Source organism: Chionomys nivalis, chromosome 12 (genome assembly GCF_950005125.1).
Source record: "Chionomys nivalis chromosome 12, mChiNiv1.1, whole genome shotgun sequence".
Classification (NCBI taxonomy): domain Eukaryota; kingdom Metazoa; phylum Chordata; class Mammalia; order Rodentia; family Cricetidae; genus Chionomys; species Chionomys nivalis.
In genome coordinates, this window is record NC_080097.1 from 57,769,565 (window position 1) to 57,786,606 (window position 17,042).

General features: G+C 40.6%; 1 protein-coding gene across 1 annotated transcript in view; it reads right to left on the minus strand.

Annotated features, from left to right (window-relative positions):
* The window catches only part of LOC130884593 (inversin-A-like), a 54,303-nt gene extending 47,965 nt beyond the window's left edge, over positions 1–6,338 (minus strand). The window contains exon 1 of the mRNA XM_057785672.1: positions 6,269–6,338. The gene's annotated coding sequence lies outside the window, so the exon portion shown is untranslated. The remainder of the gene's footprint in view (positions 1–6,268) is intronic.
* Between the last annotated feature and the right edge of the window lie 10,704 nt (positions 6,339–17,042).

A 17,042-nucleotide genomic window follows, 5' to 3' on the forward strand; every position in this document is an offset into this window, starting at 1 on the left:
CCAACAAACTCTCATCACAAAACATTCAGGAAATATGGGACACAATAAAAAGACCAAACCTAAGAATAATAGGAGTAGAAGAAGGGGAAGAAGTGCATCTCAACGGTCCAGAAAATATATTTAATAAAATTATAGAAGAAAAGTTTCCCAACCTAAAGAAAGATATACCTACGAAGGTTCAAGAAGCATACAGAACACCGAATAGGCTGGATCAAAAAAAAAAAATCATCCCCTCGCCATATAATAATCATAACACAAAGCATACAGAACAAAGAAAGAATATTAAGAGCTGCAAAGGAAAAAGGCCAAGTTACTTATAAAGGTAAACCTATCAGACTTACACCTGACTTCTCTATGGAAACAATGAAAGCCAGAAGGTCCTGGATAGATGTACTGCAGAAACTAAGAGACCGTGGATGCAAGCCCAGACTACTATACCCAGCCAAACTTTCGTTCACTATAAATGGAGAAAACAAAATTTTCCAGGATAAAAACAAATTTAAACAATACGTAGCCACAAATCCAGCCATACACAAAGTAATAGAAGGAAAATCACTAACCAAGGAGTCCAACAATGACCACAATATCTCAGACAACTAGAGACCCTTCACCAGCACAACACAAAGAAGGGAAACACACAAAATTTACTACTAAAAAAGTGACCGGAGTTAACAACCACTGGTCATTAATATCACTTAATGTCAATGGACTCAACTCACCTATAAAAAGGCACAGACTAAGAGATTGGATACGAAAACAGGATCCAACATTCTGCTGTTTACAAGAAACACACCTCAACTACAAAGACAGACACCTACGCAGAGTAAAGGGTTGGGATAAGGTGTATCAAGTTAATGGACCTAAGAAACAAGCAGGTGTGGCCATACTAATTTCTAACAAAGTTGACTTCAAACTTAAATCAATCAGAAGGAATGAAGAGGGACATTTTCTACTCATAACAGGAACAATTCATCAGGATGAAGTCTCAATCCTGAATATCTATGCCCCTAATATAAAAGCACCCACGTATGTAAAAGAAACATTGCTAAAACTCAAGGCAGCAATCAAACCACACACATTAATAGTAGGAGACTTTAACACTCCTCTCTCACCAATGGACAGGTCAATTAGACAGAAACCTAACAGAGAAATAAGAGAATTAATGGAGGTAATGAATCAAATGGACTTAACAGACATCTATAGAATATTCCACCCAAATAGGAAAGAATATACCTTCTTCTCTGCAGCTCATGGAACCTTCTCGAAAATTGACCACATACTCGGTAACAAAGCAAACATCCACAGTTAAAAAAAAATATCTGTAACCACCTGTATCTTATCAGATCACCATGGATTAAAGCTAGAATTCAACAATGCTACCCCCAGAAAGCCTACAAACTCATGGAAACTGAATAGTCAACTACTGAACCATACCTGGATTAAGGAAGAAACAAAGAAAGATTAAAGTCTTCCTTGAATTCAATGAAAATAAAGACACAACATACTCAAACCTATGGGACACTATGAAAGCAGTCCTGAGAGGTTCCTAGCACTAAGTGCCCACTTAAAGAAAACAGAGAAAGCACACATTGCAGACTTAACAGCCCACCTGAAAGCTCTAGAAAAAAAAGAAGCAGACTCACCTAAGAGGAGTAGAAGAATGGAAATAATCAAACTCAGGGCTGAAATCAAAAAAATAGAAACACAGAAAACAATTGAAAGAATCAATAAAACAAAAAGCTGGTTCCTGGAGAAAATCAACAAGACTGATAAACCCCTATCCAAACTAATCAAACGGCAGAGAGAGAATTTGCAAATTAATAAGATCAGAAATGAAAAGGGGGACATAACCACAGACACAGAGGAAATTCAGAAAATCATTAGATCTTACTACAAAAGCCTGTATGCCACAAAACTGGAAAATGCAAAAGAAATGGACACTTTTTTAGATGAATACCATATACCAAAGTTAAACCAGGACCAGGTAAACACCCTAAATAGACCTGTGGGTCGCGAAGAATTAGAAGCTGTTATCAAAAACCTCCCTTCCAAAAAAAGTCCAGGACCAGATGGTTTCAATGTGGACATCTACCAGAACTTCCAAGAAGACCTAATACCTATACTCCTAAATGTATTTCACAATATAGAAACAGAAGAGTCATTGCCAAATTCCTTCTATGAAGCTACAGTAACTCTGATACCAAAACCACACAAAGACTCAACCAAAAAAGAGAATTACAGGCCAATCTCACTCATGAAGTTCTATGCAAAAATCCTCAACAAAATACTGGCAAACCGAATCCAAGAACACATTAGAAAAATTATCCATTATGATCAAGTAGGCTTCATCCCAGAGATGCAGGGCTGGTTTAACATACGCAAATCTATCAATGTAATCCATCATATAAATAAACTGAAAGAAAAAAATCACATGATAGTTTCATTAGATGCTGAAAAAGCATTTGACAAAATTCAACATCCCTTTATGATAAAAGTCTTGGAGAGATTAGGGATAAAAGGGTCATACCTAAATATAATTAAAGCTATTTACAGCAAGTTGACAACTAACATCAAATTAAACGGAGAGAAACTTAAAACCATCCCACTAAAATCAGGAACACGCCAAGGCTGTCCACTCTCCCCATACCTCTTCAATATAGTTCTTGAAGTCTTAGCAATAGCATTAGACAACATAAGGGGATCAAGGGGATTCGAATTGGAAAGGAAGAAGTTAAACTTGCGTTATTTGCAGATGATATGATAGTGTACTTAAGCGACCCAAAAAACTCCACAAAAGAACTTCTACAGCTGATAAATACCTTTAGTAATGTGGCAGGATACAAGATCAACTCCAAAAAATCAGTCGCCCTCTTATACACAAAGAATATTGAAGCAGAGAGGGAAATGAGAGAATCATCACCTTTCACGATAGCCACAAACAGCATAAAATATCTTGGGGTAACTCTAACCAAGGAAGTGAAAGATCTATTTGACAAGAACTTTAAGTCTTTGAAGAAAGAAATTGAAGAGGATACCAGAAAATGGAAGGATCTCCCTTGCTCTTGGATTGGGAGGATCAACATAGTAAAAATGGCAATTCTACCAATGGCAATCTATAGATTCAATGCAAACCCCATCAAGGTCCCATCAAAATTCTTCACAGATCTTGAGAGGACAATAATCAACTTTATATGGAAAAACAAAAAAACCAGGATAGCCAAAACAATCTTATACAATAAAGGAACTTCTGGAGGCATTACCATCCCTGACTTCAAACTCTATTACAGAGCTACAGTAATGAAAACAGCGTGGTACTGGCATAAAAACAGAGAAGTCGACCAATGGAATCATATAGAAGACCCGGATTTTAACCCACAAACCTATGAACACCTCATTTTCGATAAAGGAACTAAAAGTGTACAATGGAAGAAAGAAAGCATCTTCAACAAATGGTGCTGGTACAACTGGATGTCAACCGCTAGAAGAATGAAAATAGACCCATATCTATCACCATGCACAAAACTCAAGTCCAAATGGATCAAAGACCTCAATATGAATCTGACCACACTGAACCTGATAGAAGAGAAACTGGGAAGTAGACTGCAACACATGGGCACAGGAGACCAATTCCTCCATATAACCCCACTAGCACAGACAACAAGAGCAACATTGACTAAATGGGAACTCCTGACACTGAGAAGCTTCTTTAATGCAAAAAAAAAAAAAAAACCACTGTCATTGGAGACAAAAAGGCATCCTTCTGAATGGGAGAAGATCTTCACCAACCCCACATCTGACAAAGGTCTGATCTCCAAAATACATAAAGAACTCAAGAAACTGGACATCAAAACTCTAATTAATCCAATTAAAAAATGGGGTACTGAACTGAACAGAGAATTCTCAGCAGACGAAGTTCAAATGGCCAAAAGACACTTAAGGTCATGTTCAAACTTCTTAGCGATCAGGGAAATGCAAGTCAAAACAACTTTGAGATACCGTCTTACCCCTGTCAGCATGGCTAAAATCAAAAACACCAATGACAGCCTATGCTGGAGAGAATGTGGAGTAAGGGGTATACTTATCCATTGCTGATGGGAATGCAAACTTGTGCAACCACTTTGGAAATCAGTCTGGCAGTTGCTCAGGAAATTTCGATCAACTTACCTCAAGATCCAGCAATACCACTCTTTGGGAATATACCCAAGAGATGCCCAATCATACTTCAAAAGCATTTGTTCAACTATGTTCATAGCAGCTTTATTTGTAATAGCCAGAACCTGGAAACAACCTAGATGTCCCTCAATGGAAGAATGGATAAAGAAAGTATGGAATATATATGCATTAGAGTACTACTCAGTGGTAAAAAAAAAAAAAAACAATGACATCTTGAATTTTGCATGCAAATGGATGGAAACAGAAAACACTTTACTGAGTGAAATAACCTAGACACAAAAATATGAATATGGTATGTACTCACTCATTAGTGGACTCTAGCCATAAACAAAGGACATTTAGCCTATAGTTCACAAGCCTAGAGAAGCCAAATAATAAGGTGAACCCAAAGAAAAACATATATAGATCCTCCTGGAAATTGGAAGCAGACAGATTTCCCGGCAAAAGTTGGGAGCCTGGGGTGGGAGTGAGGGTGGAGTGGGGAAAAGGGGAGAGGGGGAGAGAGAAGGGATAAGGGAAGGATTGGGGAGAGCTTGGGGGAGTGGGAGGGTGGAGATGGAGGAAGGGCGGATATAGGAGCATAGAAGATATCTTCATTAAGGGAGCCATTTTAGTGTTGGCAAGAGACTTGGCTCTAGAGGGGATCCCAGGTGTCCATGGGGATGCCCCAGCTCATTTCTTGGGCAGCACAGGAGAGGGTGCCTGAACTGGCCTTGTCCCATAGTCACACTGATGAATATCTCAAATATCACCATAGAACCTTTTTCAGATAATGGATGGAGATAGAGACAGATACCCAATTCAGAGCACTGGACTGAGCTCCAAAGGTCCAGTTGAAGAGCAGAAAGAGGGAGAAGATAAGCAAGGAAGTCAAGACCACGAGGGGTTGGTCTACCCACTGAGACAGTGTGCCTGATCTAATGGGAGCTCACCAAATCCAGCTGGACTGGGACTGAACGAGCATATGAAAAAACCGGACTCTCTGAATGTGGCTCACAACGGGGGCGGACTGAGAAGCCATTGATAATGACACTGGGACTTGTTTCTACTGTATGTACTGGCTTTTTAGGACCCTAGTCTATTTGGATACACATCTTCCTAAGCCTGGATGGAGGGGGGAGGGCCTTGGACCTCCCACAGGGCAGGGTACCCTGCCCTCTCTTAGGACTGCAGGGGGAAAGAGGAGGGTGAGTGGGGGAGTGGGAGGGGAATGGGAGGAGGGGAGGAAGTGGAAATTTTTGAATGAAAAAATAAAAAAAAGAAAAGAAAAAAATCAAAATATCATTTGCAGTATTTTTCAAAGAAAACTTTAACAGATGCCAAAGAGATGCAACTGAAATTAACATGAAATGACATGACCATTGTGTTCCAATATGAATGATAGGATAATTAAGCTAGTTCCACTTCGGGAATTAAAACAGAATCATCATCACAGTATAACTCCAGTCAACCAAATGCAGGGGAATGAATGCACCCAAAACTTAAGAAGACACGTGCTTAATGCAGTCTGTAAATCCCCAAGAAATGAAGGTATACAAAATGACACCGATTTATCTCAGAGTCATCCCAGCTCAAGGGAACGCCTCTACAGACAATGACCTTACAAATGCTGGAGCACTTCTCCAGACCCGGAAAATGGAATGGTTTAAAAACATGAATGAGCAACTTCTGGAGATAAATGGGGATGATAAGGGAGTGACGGTAGTAAGCATAAAAAGATACATCACTTTGACAATGAACTCTCAAAATAGCTTAATTATAGAGTAGAAAAGCAAAGACCGAATACTAAAATCCAATTTTCATTGTGAATTCCTGAATTCGCAGTAGAGTCTAGAAACTTAATGTGACCCAATCTTTCAGAGGTAAGATGGGGTGGGAATGGGGGTAGACAGTTTCTCAACTAGAAGAAAACAGGGTTTTCTGCATCGTTTCATACATCTCGCGAGTTCTAGTTACCAAAAGCAGTGACTAGCTGGGTATGCACTAGGGCCCCAGCTGAGGATCTGAATGCAGTTTTCTGAGCACTGGTAACACCCCCTCCCCCAGAGAAAGCGTGGGAAAATGCCCTAAGACTGCCAGGGCACGCAGTGCTTACCTGACTGATGCACTGTACCAGGGAGCTCTTTCCTGCGATGTCCACGCCGAGCACCTGTCCTTCAGAGGAAAGTCCCAGCAGGAGCCACTGCAGCTGGTCGCAGGAGAACGCGGATACATGGAGGCTGGGATCAGTGCCCGCGCCACCCACCCCTGGCCACGGATGCTAGGGAGAAGGTCCACCACTCTCGCCTGACCCGGGTCCTGTATCTCGCGCGTGGCCGCAGGCAACCGAGGCAGAGAGGCCATTGCGCGCGACCGCTCCTCAGGCCCAGACTTCCCTCAACTAAGTTGAGCCCTCACCGGTCGGCTCCCCAGGCTCACCGGCAGCCAAGTCCGAGCAGCTTCACGCTTAGGCGGTGACCGAAGATAGGCGGCAGCTCTTTAAGGCGGCTGGGGAGAGGTCGAGGCTCCGCGGTGTTGAAGGAGCCCGGGCCCGCGGCGGACTGCAGCAGCGGCGGAGCACCGGCCCGCGGCGGAAGGCAGCAGCGGATCCTCAGCCCGCGCGGACAGAAGCGGCAGACCACTGGCCCGCTCAGTTAAATCAAGTAGGTTTTTGGGGGGCCTGGCCTGTAGAGAGGGAGGCCTTTTATTGGCGAGGTCCAAGGGCGAACGAGGAGCCGCGTCCTGTCCCTGAAGACCCTCCTGAGTGGGGAGAGTGTTCTGGGCCTGCGCCCGGACACAGGAAATGGAGAGGGAGCATTCTCAGACCCCCTTCACCCCCCTGGTAGGCCTGCAAAGGCTGATACCCTCTGCAGGGGCTGCTCCTCCTCTGCTGCGACCTCTCTATTTCTGGCACATCCCAGCTTGTGCCCAGGGCCCTCTTCCACTCCCCCTCCCTTCTGAGGGGCTGCGAGATCACCCAGTATAGCCTGTTTGGGCACTGGGTCGGGAGCTCAGGGCAGAGGACAGTGGGAGTTTCTCTGTCTTGGTGGCTGGCCTACAAAGGGGTAGGCCTTTTGTGGATGAGGTCCTGGGCAAACGGGGAGCCTGGTCCTGGTCCTGAAGATCCTTCTGAGTGGTGAGAGCGATCTTGGCCCACGGCTGGAGCCAGGAAATGGAGCCAGGGCACTTTGTAAGCGGGGCCCTTGGTCAGCAGGGAAACCTGTTCTTGACTTAAAAGACCCATTAGATAGCATTGTTAGGAGGAGATGGGCAGGCGCCAAGGCAAGAATTCACCCAACAATATGAAAAACAACATGGAAACACCAGAACCCAATGATCTTACAACACAAGGACTTGAACACCCTAACAAAGAAGAAGTGGAAAAAAATTGACTTTATGAAAGCAATAGAGTCCCTGAAACAACATGTAAAAAACACCCTTATAGAAATGGATGAGAAGTATAACAAAAAGTTTGATGAAATGAGTAAATACGTAAATGATGCCCTGGGAAACCAAGAGAAAAACGATCAAACAGGTAATGGAAACAGTTCAAGAATTGAAAACGGAAATTGAAGCAAGGAAGAAAACACAAAATGAGGACCAGTTGGATATAGAAAATCTAGGTCAACGAGCAGAGGCTACAGAAACAAGCATAATCAACAGACTACAAAGGATGGAAGAAAGAATCTCAGATTCTGAAGACAACATAGAGAAAATAAACGCACTGATCAAAGAAAACAGCAAAACCAACAAGGTTTCGTCGCAAAACATTCAGGAAATATGGGACACAATAAAGAGACCAAACCTAAGAATAATAGGGATACAAGAAGGAGAAGAGTCACAACTCAAAGGTCCAGAAAATATTTTTCACAAAATTATAGAAGAAAACTTTCCCAACATAAAGAAAGATATTCCTTTGAATATTCAAGAAGCATACAGAACACCAAACAGACTGGATCAAAGAAAAACATCCCCTCCCCATATTATAATCAAAACACAAAATATACAGATTAAAGAAAGAATATTAAGAGCTGCAAAGGAAAAAGGGCAAGTTACTTATAAAGGTAAACCGATCAGACTTACACCTGACTTCTCTATGGAAACCATGAAAGCCAGAAGGTCCTGGATAGAGGTACTGCAGAAACTAAGAGACCATGGATGCAAACCCAAACTACTATACCCAGCCAAGCTATCGTTCACTATCAATGGAGAAAACAAGACATTCCAGGATAAGAACAAATTTAAACAATACGTAGCCACAAATCCAGCCCTACAGAAAGTAATAGAAGGAAAATCACAACACAAGGAATCCAACATAGCCAACACTGCCTACAATAACTTAGGCATCTAGTGACCCTTCACCAGCACGACTCAAAGAAGGGAGACACACAAACTCTACTACCAAAAACAATAGGAATAACCAGAGTAAAAAACCACTGGTCATTAATATCACTTAATATTAATGGTCTCAATTCACCTATAAAAAGACACAGACTAAAAGATTGGATACGAAAACAGGATCCAACATTCTGCTGTTTGCAAGAAACACATCTCAACCACAAAGACAGGCATCTACTCAGACTAAAGGGATGGGAAAAGGTTTTTCAAGCAAATGGTCCTAAGAAAAAAGCAGGTGTGGCCATACTAATTTCTAACAAAACGGACTTCAAACTAAAATCAATCAGAAGAGATCGAGATGGACACTTTATACTCATAACAGGAACAATTCATCAGGATGAAGTCTCAATCCTGAATATCTACACCCCTAATATAAAAGCACCCACTTATGTAAAAGAAATATTACTAAAACTCAAGGCAGACATCAAACCACACACACTAGTAGTAGGAGACTTCAACACACCTCTCTAACCAATGGACAGGTCAATCAGACAGAAACCTAATAGAGACTTAAGAGAATTGTTGGACGTAATGAAGCAAGTGGACTTAACCGACATCTATAGAATACTCCACCCAAATAGGAAAGAATATACCTTCTTCTCTGCAGCTCATGGAACCTTCTCGAAAATTGACCACATACTGGGTAACAAAGGAAACCTCCACAGATACAAAAAAATATCAGTGTCCTCCTGTGTCTTATCAGATCACCACGGATTAAAGTTAGAGGGCAACAACAATGCTACCCCCAAAAAGCCTACAAACTCATGGAAACTGAACAGTCAACTACTGAACCACACCTGGGTCAAGGAAGAAATTAAGAAAGAAATTAAAGTCTTCCTTGAATTTAATGAAAATAAAGAGACAACATACTCAAACCTATGGGACACGATGAAAGCTGTGCTCAGAGGAAAGTTCATAGCACTAAGTGCCCACTTAAAGAAAACGGAGAAAGCGTACATTGGGGACTTAACAGCACACCTGAAAACTCTAAAAAAAAAAAGAAGCAGAAGCACCCAGGAGTAGTACAAGACTGGAAATAATCAAACTGAGGGCGGAAATCAACAAAATAGAAACACAGAAAACAGTCCAAAGAATCAATGAAACAAAAAGTTGGTTCTTAGAGAAAAATCAACAAAATCGACAAACCTCTTTCCAAACTAATTAAATGACAGAGAGAGAACACGCAAATAAATAAGATCAGAAATGAAGAGGGGGACATAACCACAGACACAGAGGAAATTCAGACAATCATTAGATCTTACTACAAAAGCCTGTATGCCACAAAACTGGAAAATGCAAAAGAAATGGACATATTTTTAGATAAGGACCATATACCAAAGCGAAACCAAGAACAGGTGAACGAGCTAAATAGACCGGTTAGTTGCAAAGAATTAGAAATGGTTATCAAAAATCTCCCTTCCAAAAAAAGCCCAGGACCAGATGGTTTCAATGCAGAATTCTACCAGACCTTCCAAGAAGAGCTAATACCTATACTTCTTAATGTATTTCACAATATAGAAACAGAAGAGTCATTGCCAAATTCCTTTTATGAAGCTACAGTTACCCTGATACCAAAACCACACAAAGACCCAACCAAGAAAGAGAATGACAGGCCTATCTCACTCATGAACATCGATGCAAAAATCCTCAATAAAATACTGGCAAACCGAATCCAAGAACACATCAGAAAAATTATCCATTATGATCAAGTAGGCTTCATCCCAGAGATGCAGGGCTGGTTCAACATACGCAAATCTATCAATGTAATCCACCATATAAATAAACTGAAAGAAAAAAACCATATGATCATTTCATTAGATGCTGAAAAAGCATTCGACAAAATTCAACACCCCTTTATGATGAAGGTCTTGGAGAGATTAGGGATAAAAGGATCATACCTAAATATAATAAAAGCTATTTACAGCAAGCCGACAGCCAACATTAAATTAAACGGAGAAAAACTCAAAGCCATCCCACTAAAATCAGGAACACGACAAGGATGTCCACTCTCTCCATACCTCTTCAATATAGTGCTTGAAGTTCTAGCAATAGCAATAAGACAACATAAGGGGATCAAGGGGATCCATATTGGAAAGGAAGAAGTTAAGCTTTCATTATTTGCAGATGATATGATAGTATACATAAGCGACCCCAAAAACTCTACCAAAGAACTCCTACAGCTGATAAACACCTTTGGTAATGTGGCAGGTTACAAAATCAACTCCAAAAAATCAGTTGCCTTCCTATACACTAAGGATAAGGAAGCAGAGAGGGAAATCAGAGAAGCATCACCTTTCACGATAGCCACAAATAGCATAAAATACCTTGGGGTAACTCTGACCAAGGAAGTGAAAGATCTATTTGGCAAGAACTTTAAGTCTTTGAAGAAAGAAATTGAAGAGGACACCAGAAAATGGAAGGACCTCCCTTGCTCTTGGATTGGGAGGATCAACATAGTAAAAATGGCAATTCTACCAAAAGCAATCTATAGATTCAACGCAATCCCCATCAAAATCCCATCAAAATTCTTCACAGATCTGGAAAAGACAATAATCAACTTTATATGGAAAAACAAAAAACCCAGGATAGCCAAAACAATCTTATACAATAAAGGATTGTCTGGGGGCATTACCATCCCTGACTTCAAACTCTATTACAGAGCTACAGTATTGAAAACAGCTTGGTATTGGCATAGAAACAGAGAAGTCGACCAATGGAATCGAATAGAAGACACTAGCTTTAACCCACAAACCTATGAACACCTGATTTTTGATAAAGGAGATAAAAGTATTCAATGGAAGAAAGAAAGCATCTTTAACAAATGGTGCTGGCAAAACTGGATGTCAGCCTGTAGAAGAATAAAAATAGATCCATATCTATCACCATACTCAAAACTCAAATCCAAATGGATTAAAGACCTCAATATCAGTCCGAACACACTGAACCTGACAGAAGAGAAAGTGGGAAGTACTCTACAACACATGGGCACAGGAGAACACTTCCTACATACAACCCCAGCAGCACAGACATTAAGGGCATCATTGAATAAATGGGACCTCCTGAGACTGAGAAGCTTCTGTAAAGCAAAGGACACTGTCACTAAGACAAAAAGGCAACCCACTGACTGGGAGAAGATCTTCACCAACCCCGCAACAGACAAAGGTCTGATCTCCAAAATATATAGAGAACTCAAGAAAGTAGACCGTAAAGGGCTAATCAACCCAATTAAAAAATGGGGCACTGAACTGAACAGAGAATTCTCAACAGAAGAAGTGCGAACGGCCAAAAGACATTTAAGGTCATGCTCAACTTCCCTAGCGATCAGGGAAATGCAAATCAAGACAACTTTAAGATACCATCTTACACCTGTCAGAATGGCTAAAATAAAAAACACCAATGATAGCCATTGCTGGAGAGGTTGTGGAGAAAGGGGTATACTCATCCATTGCTGGTGGGAATGCAAACTTGTGCAACCACTTTGGAAAACAGTGTGGCGGTTTCTCAGGAATTTCGGGATCCACCTACCCCTGGACCCAGCAATACCACTCTTGGGAATATATCCAAGAAATGCCCTATCATACGACAAAAGTATATGCTCAACTATGTTCATAGCAGCATTGTTTGTAATAGCCAGAACCTGGAAAAACAACCTAGATGCCCTTCAATGGAAGAATGGATGAAGAAAGTATGGAATATATACATATTAGAGTACTACTCAGCAGTAAAAAGCAATGACTTCCTGAATTTTGCAGGCAAATGGACAGAAATAGAAAACACTATCCTGAGCGAGGTGAGCCAGACCCAAAAAGAGGAACATGGGATGTACTCACTCATATTTGGTTTCTAGCCATGAATAGGGGACGTTGAGCCTATTATGCGTGGTCCTAGAGAAGCTAATTAAGAAGGTGAACCCAAAGAAAAACATTTAGGCGATGAAAGGAGACAGAGACAAAGACCCACATTGGAGCACCGGACTGAAATCCCAAGGTCCAAATCATGAGCAGGAGACAGAGCACGAGCAAGGAACTTAGGACCGCGAGGGGTGCACCCACACACTGAGACAATGGGGATGTTCTATCACGAACTCACCAAGGCCAGCTGGCCTGGGTCTGAAAAAGCATGGGATAAAACCGGACTTGCTGAACATAATGGACAATGAGGACTACTGAGAACTCAAGAACAATGGCAATGGGTTTTTGATCCTACTGCACGTACTGGCTTTGTGGGAGCCTAGGCAGTTTGGATGCTCACCTTACTAGACCTGGATGGAGGTGGGTGGTCCTTGGACTTCCCACGGGGCAGGGAACCCGGATTACTCTTAGGGATGATGAGGGAGGGGGACTTGATGGGGGAGGGGGAGGGAAATGGGAGGTGGTGGCGGGGAGAAGGCAGAAATCTTTAATAAATAAATAAACAATAAAAAGAAAAAAAAAAGAAAAAAAAGAAACACCTGCACCAAAAAGACAGACATTTACTCAGAGTAAAGGGTTGGGAAAAGGTTTTTCAATCAAATGGACCTAAGAAACAAGCAAGTGTGGCCATACTAATTTCTAACAAAGTTGACTTCAAACTAAAATCAATCAGAAGAAATGAAGTGGGACACTTTTTACTCATAACAGGAACAATTCATCAGGATGAAGTCCCAATCCTGAATATCTATGCCCCTAATATAAAAGTACCTACATATATAAAAGAAACATTACTAGAACTCAAAGCACACATCAAATCTCACACACTAATGGTAGGAGACTTCAACACTCCTCTCTTATCAATGGACAGGTCAACTAGACAGAAACCTAACAGAGAAATAAGAAAACTAACAGAGGTAATGAATCAAGTGGACTTAACAGACATCGATAGAACATTTCACCCAAATAGGAAAGAATATACCTTCTTCTCAGCATCTCATGGAACCTTCTCGAAAATTGATCACGTACTTGATAACAAAACAAACCTCCACAGATACAAAAAAAAAAAAAATAGTAACCACCTGTGTCTTATCAGATCAACATGGAATAAAGTTAGAATTTAACAACAATTCTACCCCCAGAAAGCCTACAAACTCATGGAAACTGAACAGGCAACTGCTGAACCACCCCTGGGTCAGGGAAGAAATAAAGAAAGAAATTAAAGTCTTCCTTGAATTCAACAACAACAAAAAAGTCACAACATACCCAAACCTACGGGACACTATGAAAGCAGTGCTAAGGGGAAAATTCATAGCACTAAGTGCCCACATAAAGAAAACAGAGAAAGCCCACATTAGAGACTTAACAGGACAGCTGAAATCTCTAGAAAAAAAAGAAGCAGACTCACCCAGGAGGAGTAGAAGACTGGAAATAATCAAACTGAGAGCTGAAATCAACAAAATAGAAACACATACAATAATCCAAAGAATCAATGAAACAAAGAGCTGGTTCTTTGAGAAAATCAACAAGATTGACAAGTTCCTAATCAAACTAATCAAAAGGTAGAGAGAACATGCAAATTAACAAGATCAGAAATGAAAAGGGGGACATAACAACAGACACTGAGGAAATTCAGAGAGTAATTAGGTCTTACTACAAAGGCTTATATGCTACAAAGTTGGAAAATGTAAAAGAAATGGACTTGTTTTTAGATAAATACCATATACCACAATTAAATCAAGACCAGGTGAACAATTTAAATAGACCTATAAGTCATGAGGAAATAGAAGCTGCCATCAAAAACCTCCCTACCAAAAAAAGCCCAGGACCAGATGGTTACAATAGAGAATTTTACCAGAACTTCCAAGAAGAGTTGATACCCATGCTCCTTATGGTGTCTCACATTACCCTGATACCAAAACCACACAAAGACTCAACCAAGAAAGAGAATTACAGACCAATCTCTCTCAGAAACACTGATGCGAAAATTCTCAATAAAATACTGGCAAACTGAATCCAAAAACACATCAAAAATTATCCATTATGATCAAGTAGGCTTCATCCCAGAGATGCAGGGCTGGTTCAACATACAAAAATCTATCAATGTAATCCATCATATAAATAAACTGAAGGGAAAAAAAACTAAATGATTATTTCATTAGAAGCTGAAAAAGCATTTGACAAAATTCAACACCCCTTTACAATAAAGATCTTGGAGAGGTTAGGGATACAAGGATCACATCTAAATATAATAAAAGCAATATAAAGCAAGCCAACAGCTAATATCAAATTAAATGGAGAGAAACTCAAAGCCATTCCACTAAAATCAGGAACAAGACAAGGCTGTCCACTCTCACCATATCTCTGCAATATAGTGTTTGAAGTTCTAGCAATAGCAATAAGGGGATTAAGGGGATTCGATTTGGAAAAGAAGTCAAACTTTTGTTACTTGCAGATGATAAGATAGTATACATCAGTGACCCCAAAAACTCTACCAAAGAACTTCTACATCTGAAAAATACCTTCAGTGATGTGTCAGGATACAAGATCAACTCAAAAAAAAAAAAAAATCAATAGCCTTCCTATACACAAAGGATAGAGAAGCAGAGAGGGAAATCAGAGAAACTTCACCTTTCACTATAGCCACAAATAGCATAAAGTATACTGGGGTTACACTAACCAAGGAAGTGAAAGATGTATTTGACAAGAACTTTAAGGCTTTGAAGAAAGAAATTCAAGAGCATACCAGAAAATGGAAGGATCTCCCATGCTCTTGAATGGGTAGGATCAACATAGTAAAAACAGCAGTTCTACCAAAGGCAATCTATAAATTCAACTCAATCCCCATCAAAATCCCAACAAAATTCTTCACAGACCTTGAGAGAACAATAATCAACTTTATATGGAAGAACAAAAAACCCAGGATAGCCAAACCATTCCTGTACAATAAAGGTATTTCTGGAGGCATTACCATCGCTGACTTCAAACTCTATTACAGAGCTAAAGTAGTGAAAACAGCTTGGTATTGGCATAAAAACAGAGATGCAGACAATGGAATTGAATCGAAGACCCAGATATTAACCCACAAACCTATGAACACCTGATTTTCGACAAAGGAACTAAAATTATACAATGGAAGAAATGAAGAAAGCATCTTCAACAAATGGTGCTGGCATAACTGGATGTCAACCTGTAGAAGAATGAAAATAGATTCATATCTATCACCATGTGCAAAACTCAAGTCCAAACGGATTAAAGACCTCAATATGAATCTGACCACACTGAACCTGATAGAAGAGAAACTGGGAAGTAGACTGCAACACATGGGCACAGGAGACCAATTCCTCCATATAACCCCACTAGCACAGACAACAAGAGCAACATTGACTAAATGGGAACTCCTGACACTGAGAAGCTTCTTTAATGCAAAAAAAAAAAAAAACCACTGTCATTGGAGACAAAAAGGCATCCTTCTGAATGGGAGAAGATCTTCACCAACCCCACATCTGACAAAGGTCTGATCTCCAAAATACATAAAGAACTCAAGAAACTGGACATCAAAACTCTAATTAATCCAATTAAAAAATGGGGTACTGAACTGAACAGAGAATTCTCAGCAGACGAAGTTCAAATGGCCAAAAGACACTTAAGGTCATGTTCAAACTCCTTAGCGATCAGGGAAATGCAAGTCAAAACAACTTTGAGATACCATCTTACACCTGTCAGCATGGCTAAAATCAAAAACACCAATGACAGCCTATGCTGGAGAGAATGTGGAGTAAGGGGTATACTTATCCATTGCTGATGGGAATGCAAACTTGTGCAACCACTTTGGAAATCAGTCTGGCAGTTGCTCAGGAAATTTCGATCAACTTACCTCAAGATCCAGCAATACCACTCTTTGGGAATATACCCAAGAGATGCCCAATCATACTTCAAAAGCATTTGTTCAACTATGTTCATAGCAGCTTTATTTGTAATAGCCAGAACCTGGAAACAACCTAGATGTCCCTCAATGGAAGAATGGATAAAGAAAGTATGGAATATATATGCATTAGAGTACTACTCAGTGGTAAAAAAAAAAAAAAAACAATGACATCTTGAATTTTGCATGCAAATGGATGGAAACAGAAAACACTTTACTGAGTGAAATAACCTAGACACAAAAATATGAATATGGTATGTACTCACTCATTAGTGGACTCTAGCCATAAACAAAGGACATTTAGCCTATAGTTCACAAGCCTAGAGAAGCCAAATAATAAGGTGAACCCAAAGAAAAACATATATAGATCCTCCTGGAAATTGGAAGCAGACAGATTTCCCGGCAAAAGTTGGGAGCCTGGGGTGGGAGTGAGGGTGGAGTGGGGAAAAGGGGAGAGGGGGAGAGAGAAGGGATAAGGGAAGGATTGGGGAGAGCTTGGGGGAGTGGGAGGGTGGAGATGGAGGAAGGGCGGATATAGGAGCATAGAAGATATCTTCATTAAGGGAGCCATTTTAGTGTTGGCAAGAGACTTGGCTCTAGAGGGGATCCCAGGTGTCCATGGGGATGCCCCAGCTCATTTCTTGGGCAGCACAGGAGAG